The 7,322-nt window shown below is 37.3% G+C and overlaps 1 long non-coding RNA gene across 1 annotated transcript; it reads right to left on the bottom strand.

The window, feature by feature from the left end:
- Positions 1-352: 352 nt before the first annotated feature.
- Positions 353-5,962, bottom strand: LOC121062261. The gene is made up of 3 exons (XR_005815498.1): positions 5,857-5,962; positions 1,586-1,733; positions 353-432 (listed from the first exon to the last, which is right to left on the bottom strand). It is a non-coding gene; the product is annotated as an uncharacterized LOC121062261 (long non-coding RNA).
- Positions 5,963-7,322: the final 1,360 nt, after the last annotated feature.

Genomic DNA, 7,322 nt, shown 5'->3' on the forward strand with positions numbered 1-7,322 from the left:
TGCTTGATGCCCCTGAGGATGCAGCCCTAGATCTGACTTGCCTTCATTGTTCCAGCAGAGCACTGCTGGCTCTTGTTCAGCTTGGTGTCCACCAGGACTGCCAAGTCCCCTTCAGCAGGGCTGGGCTCTTGGGCCATGCTGTTCCAGGTGCAGAACCTCACGCTTTTTTTTGTTAAAGTTCATACCGTTCTTGCTCACCCACTCTTCCAGCCCGTCCATGTCTCTTTGTCTCTCCCTCCTGACGTGTCTGCCTCATCAGCCAGTGCAGTGCCAGCAGCAGACTTGCTGAGGGTGCTTTCATTGCTGTCATCTAGGTCATCTGTGAAGGTGTTGAGAAGCATGGGGCCCACCACCAGTCCCTGGGCGACCCCACTTGTCACAGGATGCCAGCCTGTATAAAAAAAGTGTTAACAAGCTTTGTGTGATTTTCATCTGAAACATGAAATTGATTAAATGTGGTAGCTGCAAATGAGAGCGAGTCTAGCCTAAACTTCTAGCTCATTACAGATCATAAAAACCTCAAGTCCTAACTAGTTTTAAGTTTAGTTCTGTGGAGACAACTGACAACAATTGTCTGTATTTTTTATTTATTTATTTTTAACTTTATAACAACTGTATCCTTTAAAGTAACACTTCCCATCTTTATGCAGTTCATACTTATTTGCTAACACCATTTAGCCCAGTCAAAGAAAAAGAGGCATTTACTTCCCACCCGTTGTTAAAATGCCATTACACATTGTATTTAAATTTACACATTACAGTAAGAGTAATTATGTTCATGTGAGATGATGGTGATGATGATGATGATAAGATTAAGCAGCAGATGTGTGAACGTAATGTCTGCCACCTGATTTTAAACAGCAGATGAGCTAAATGAAAGCTTAAGTATCTTTCTGGGATCATTTTGTTAACTCAATATAAATAATTCTTTAAATTTTATTCTCCATTTGAAGGTAAAGCAAATTATAGTCAAATGTTCTTTACAGTGCTGACAGTATAGCAGCACTGACATCATTACTTCAGAGGCAACTAATTGAGAAATGTGTTAGGAAAGAAATCTATTAAAATGCATAAGCAGGAGAACAGTTTACAATTGGGTGCCTGTCATCAAACCCTGTAGGTACTTTCCATGCTTGTTCTCAACATAAAGGCTAGTGTAAAACAGCCCAGGGTCTCCTTCAGACCTGCAGCCTCTTGGGCTTTCTCACATTTTCCTGTTTCTAACAGATCTTCAGGAAATCATCACTTGGACCTCACTGAGATTAATTCATTCCTGCAGCCCCTCCTTGCATGTTCTAACCACCCGATGCCCAGAGCAGGGCAGCTTCTCAACCCACGGTGTCTGAACAGACACGTGATGCTTAAATTGGTTCAGCAGCAAAAAGTGTGGATCACCTTTACCCTGCATCCTCTGCCACAAGTTTTGCTCAAGAGTTTTGCTGCTGTGATATGGGAAAAAAATAGTGTTTCCACCTAGTCTGTGATGGATAGCTCCAGCTGGAGGGAGCAACCCTAGACATGATACATTCTAAAATCATTTTCAACTTATTAGAAGAAGAAAAGATCAAGGATTGTTTCCACTAACCTTAACTGCTTTATTAGTATTAAATCATATTAAGTTGCTATGATTTTCTTGTGTTTGGCATATCCTTCTGGATGTTTATTCTGATTCGCTTTGGCCTCCTGCCAAACGTGCATCGAGTGTTGAAAGTCAGCTCTAAACTCCATTTTTCCTGTAGAAAATGAAGAGAGAGAGAATTATACTTAAGAGCACCATATAAAAACATATCTGTAATTTACTTCTATGGGCATGTATAGAGTAAACAATAGCATTACATAGACATATCATGGGAGCTGCTTGAACAGACCATGTATACAGACTGCTTCTATGCAGGTAGAAAAAAACAGCCAGGGAGTGTGTGGAGTATTGAAGCATATAGCATACTACAATGAAACAACTTGAATCTGATGCTTCAAAAGACAGGGGACGTGAATTTCCTTCTCCGCTCCTGTGAGGACAACACAGGGACCTCAGTGCTCTGCAGGCTGTGAGCCTGAGAGATGAATTTTTATACATTTGCTTAGTCTAATATTTGTATTCAGACTAATGAAAATAGCATCTGCAAGTCACGTAACTATGAACCCTGGTGTCAGAGGAAGGTAAATCAAGAACCAGTCCAATGAACTTAGGCTGAGTCACAGCCATAAGAACAGGAAGGAGCATGTCTGTGTGTTGATGATATCCCAAGACCGTTAATTACCTCACTGAGCCTCTTCTAGGGGAGAACTTGGAGCTTACAGTTCCCAGGTGACGTACTGGCTCTTTAGAAATTGATCAGTGAGTGGAATATATTCTCAAGCTTTACAATTCAGAGTCTAGATTTACTGCTGCAAAATATGTAAGAGTTGGGCTAGTATTCAGAATACAGTCAGAACACACTCAGGTAAAGCAATCAGACACCTTAGGCTTTGCTTATTGGTGACAGTGTCTATACTGACCTGATTAAGAACACATGCAGTCTCAAAAGAGAGACAGGTAAGAACTGCATTTTCTTCTTAAATAAGTCCTACAGTTAAACAACATCAACACTGATTAATATATCCTTTAAAATCCTGTAGAATTCAGGGAGTTTGTTGATTTTAAAATTACATTGAATATAAATGATCTGAGATGGTTTTACCTGCCTAGCCTTAGGACTTGGAACACTTCGTTCTATCACTTTTAAGTAATTCAGCAAATGTATGAAATTTAACCAAAGTATCCTATATCCTAATTGCCTAACTCACACTCTTATGCTCAGGCAAGGAAATTTGTAAATAATGTGCAGCTAAATTAATGATATAACCAGGCACCAAGATTTTTTGTTGTTGTTTTTTGATAACCACAAGTCTTTATTATAATAAAACTACCAACTGAAAAAAAAAAAAAAAAAAAGAAAAAAAAATATGAAATTAAAAATTGCTTTCTTACTGAAATTCTGTGTATTCTACTCCATTTGAATACAGTTCAAATTTGGGGAAAAAATGTATTAGAAAAAACTATTAATGTAAAGTCAAATTGCACATCACTTACAATTAAGCATTTGAAAATGAAAAAATAACATTTTACTCACAGTGAACTGAACTTAAATACAGATATATGAGTTCTGAAACATCTTGACAGACAGAAATCTGGCTTTTAAATATATATTTTTAATAAGAATAATACTTGTATAACCTGTTTTATCAAATTTTGTATGGTATTATTCATATTATACTGCAAAACTCAGTTTGGTTGTGCATATTTTGGGATTAAGACGATTAAAAGAAACTTGAAATGTGCCTCCAACAAGTTCTAACAGAAGAGTCTTGCAGTCCTTTCTGAGAAAGTAAAGACAATGCACCATTATAGTATTTAAAATCCACCTCAACTCTGGTGAAACATAGATATGTTATTAAGGACGAGGCCACACAACCAGCCTCAGTTTATATTTAAAAATAAAAAAAACTGTCGACTCATATATATACAGGGAGAATTTGACAAAATGTTAAAGGTATAATATCACCAGAAATAAGAACAGATTTCAATTTGCATGAACTTCAGAGTTTAGAGGATGCAATGAAATTCACAATTGGACCTTTAGAAGGAAGAAAAGAAGAAAGAAACAAACCCACCGGCAACCTAACCCATTTCTGAAGCAGATATTCTTCCTTAATCCTTTCTGTGTAAGGATCAGCTGAAATGCTGTTTGCAGCTGTGATTACTTATTTCTTTTCTGAGGCATGTTTAGTCAGTCATGACAACTGCTGTTCCTTGCTTTCCACTTTTGCCTATGCACATCCTCTGCAATAATTAACGATGTTGCGATCAGATTACTGCTGTGCAAAGTTCATGCAATGTCACTGCATTTCCAGTACCTTTATATTGAGTGCTTTAGTATCTGTTTTAGGTAAGCACATTAGAGACTTCAGTAGTGGAAACAGCTGCTTCCATCAAACTCTGGTTGTTTTTAGGCACCCTAAAACATCATCTGAAATACACTGGCATCCTTCCATTAGTCCATCCCAGCAACCACCCTAAATGCTTTTGGATGCTTATCTGAATCAAATAGAACCCATATATCTTTTTTACAATTTACCAGTTGCTAGCTGTCTGTTTTGTGCCCAGAGCTACTGATGGCAACTCAATTTGTGGTACTGTATTGTGACTTATGTTTCCAGTCAACGATGTCAGCAGCAGAGCCACATCCAACAAAACCTCTTCAGACCAGTTCCACTTTTGTAATGGGAACACTGATTCTGTCTAGCAGAGTCAGTAATGTCACCCTACAAACAAAATGTAAGGTGTAAATCACTGTTTTATATATTTCCTTGCTAATATGAGATTTTATACTTGTTCCAGATCTGCAACTGCATAACTGTGATACATTAGCTAAATTTAAAAATCATTGGTGTTTTCTTGTTGTGTAAACACTATACAGATGTGCATATAAACAACAGCTAAATTAACATCTGGACTCTAATAAATAAAAATGTTTTGCTTTCTTGTATTTTGAACACATAATATCAGCTGAGATCTTCAAAAACAGTTTATCTAATGGGATGTTATCAAACAGAAAATATTACATACCATGCACAACATTTGTTAACTATGTGCTGAACTTTGTCAATAGGATGCATTTGAGTAAAACTTCGACAGGTTGCTCTAACATAGTTGATAAGAATGACAAATCCTGTTATTAAGAAAGTGTTATTCAAACACTCTGGTAGCTGACATGTGGAGGAAAAAAAAATTAACAGGAAAAATATTTTGATGAGGAGAAAACTATAAGGCCATGCAAGATCTTTCCATAGTTACTATTTTCTCAGTTTGGTTCTCATCACTAATCAAAAATGCATGTTTATCACCCACATCTTTATCTTTGTCAATCACACTGCCCTACCTTACTCTTAGACAATACAAGCAAAATTTACAGTATTCTATTCATAGAACAGTGAAACTTTTCCCCACTCCTGCATTTGGATTCTAGTCCCTAAAATTGCCCAACATTTATTTGTGCCTATATGTGGAAATAGATTGCAGGAAAGGCCGTCATGTTGCTTATTTTTTAAGGTATTTATTTTGTTTTTTAATGTGATTTTAATATAATATTTCATAAAATACAGTGTTTTTTATTGATAATAAAAGCATTGATTTGCAGTAGAAGTGTTGCTGGCCACTCAATGTTGATCACCAAACAGCTGTGAGGACAGTGGCTATGCACTGGAACTGAAACTGGGTTTTACACTCCACAGACCTATCCTGGATGCATTGTGGAACATTGGGGGCAGATGCAAAGAGGAATTGCTTTGTCATACACGACAATGTCGTGTCTCATGTCTCAATAGAAAAGTTATTGGCCTCAAATTTCATATACATTCCACACTATATTATCTTTTCTTAAAATGCCTTTCATTTTTAACAAGTATTTTTGGCAAACTATTTTAATTTTCAGTTTGTTGCTTATTTCAGCCTTCCCTGAATTTACTGCCTTCTTTTTATATTGACTTGTTGCATGAGTTTCAGTCTACCATCACTCGCAAACTAACATTTCCTACTGTTGGGCAGAAACACTAAAGGAGATCTGATCTTGGGGTGCATAAGTATAAATGATAAAAAACAGTGACAGCCACTGGAGGGAAAGTTGCTGCCAGTGTGGTTGGTGGCCCCTGTTGTCTCGTGGGCTCTCCCATTCTTCACCAGCCCCTGAGCAGCCACAGGCACAGCATCCCTCCCTGTGGTCCCAAAAAAAGGCACACAAGGGCAAGTTAGATGGGATCGTTGGGTAAGGGAGAATCCTTGTCCGTGAAACTGATGCTATCATGTGAGATATTTACCTCCTAACACCTGTGCAACCAAAACTGCCCAAAGGGAGTAGATCTCGTTCCTATCTCCTTCTGCTATGGGGAAGACTTTGGCTGGATCTTCATATTTGCTTTGTCTTTAGGAGTCTTCTCTGACAAGTCTGTACAACAACATCACGGGTATATATTAAAGGAGACAGAACAGTGATGGCCTATGACCTGAAAAGGGAGAAAGATTGCTCAGAGGAATTTCTGCATCGCTGTTTAGATGACAATTTGACATCAGTATCAAAGCTGGAATCATGAAAAATATTGTTCTTGCAACACTGGAGGTGCCAGATAGTTAAGTACACCTTAGAATAGCACCAGGAGGAGCTTCCACTCTTTTCTGTGCTGAAAATGCAAGTTAGGCACTTAGATGGGTGTCTTTAGCACAAGGCTCCCCCTGAGCTCACAGAGTAAGCGCTAGCCCAGATAGCAATAGGAACGATTGTATCCCCACATCCCACCCCAAACTCACAGCTTTCTTTGTGAGTGCACACATCAGGAAGTAGACACACACATGAACAATACTTGTCTAAGCCACCCCCTCTCATCCTGAAGTCTGATGATCAAATTAAATCAACAGCAGACTAAAACCCATGTCCTTCTTCTGCATTTTATTTTGCTGTTATTCTGAAAACCAATAAGAAGATACTGTGTACAGTCCGAGGGGTCCTTTTTGTATAATTTCCAGAGCTGTTGTATCCTAATCCACATTGTTTAATGAATTGTTTAATGGGTTGGTTCCAGCTAAGGCTTACTGATTTTTTTCAGGACTTCTTCACCTCTAATCGTAGTGAATTAATTGACCAGTCAAGTAACAGACTTAATATTAAAACAGAAAACTCTCTTTATCCTGTGATCAGATGATAGGTAACATGTTAAACCCATACTTTGGACAATAGCTTGAATACTAACACATCTGGGAAATGAAATATAGTTGGAGGACATCTGATATATTAAATCAAAATCTTTTGTCATTTAAATCTATGAATGCCCAGAAAGCTATGCTAGAATTTGACCTACTGTGTTATTTATCGAAGAGTGAGAAGATAAATATTGTTCTGAGGACTACTGCTAGCAAAGAAATTCTTTCTCTATTGCATTGATTTGCTTGCACAGAGTTAATTTGTTTTAACTTTTCAAGGTGCTTTTCTAAACCTTTAAATGTTAAACCTTTGTCAAAGCAATCATAACATAATCAGGAGTAACATTAAGTAAAACAATGGCTTATAAAGAATTGAATTTTCATTTTATGTCTAAATTCCACAACCATATACACAATTTGTGTCTCAATCATATCAGTATAACATATCAATGCCATGGCAAACACAAATGCACTGAGAGAATGCACAGATTTATAAATATAAATAGGCAATTACATTACTAATCCACTAGATTACATAACATTCTTAATCAAAGTATTTTTCATGTGAACAAAAAATAGTTAAGAGCCA

Source organism: Cygnus olor, chromosome Z, assembly GCF_009769625.2.
Source record: "Cygnus olor isolate bCygOlo1 chromosome Z, bCygOlo1.pri.v2, whole genome shotgun sequence".
NCBI lineage: Eukaryota > Metazoa > Chordata > Aves > Anseriformes > Anatidae > Cygnus > Cygnus olor.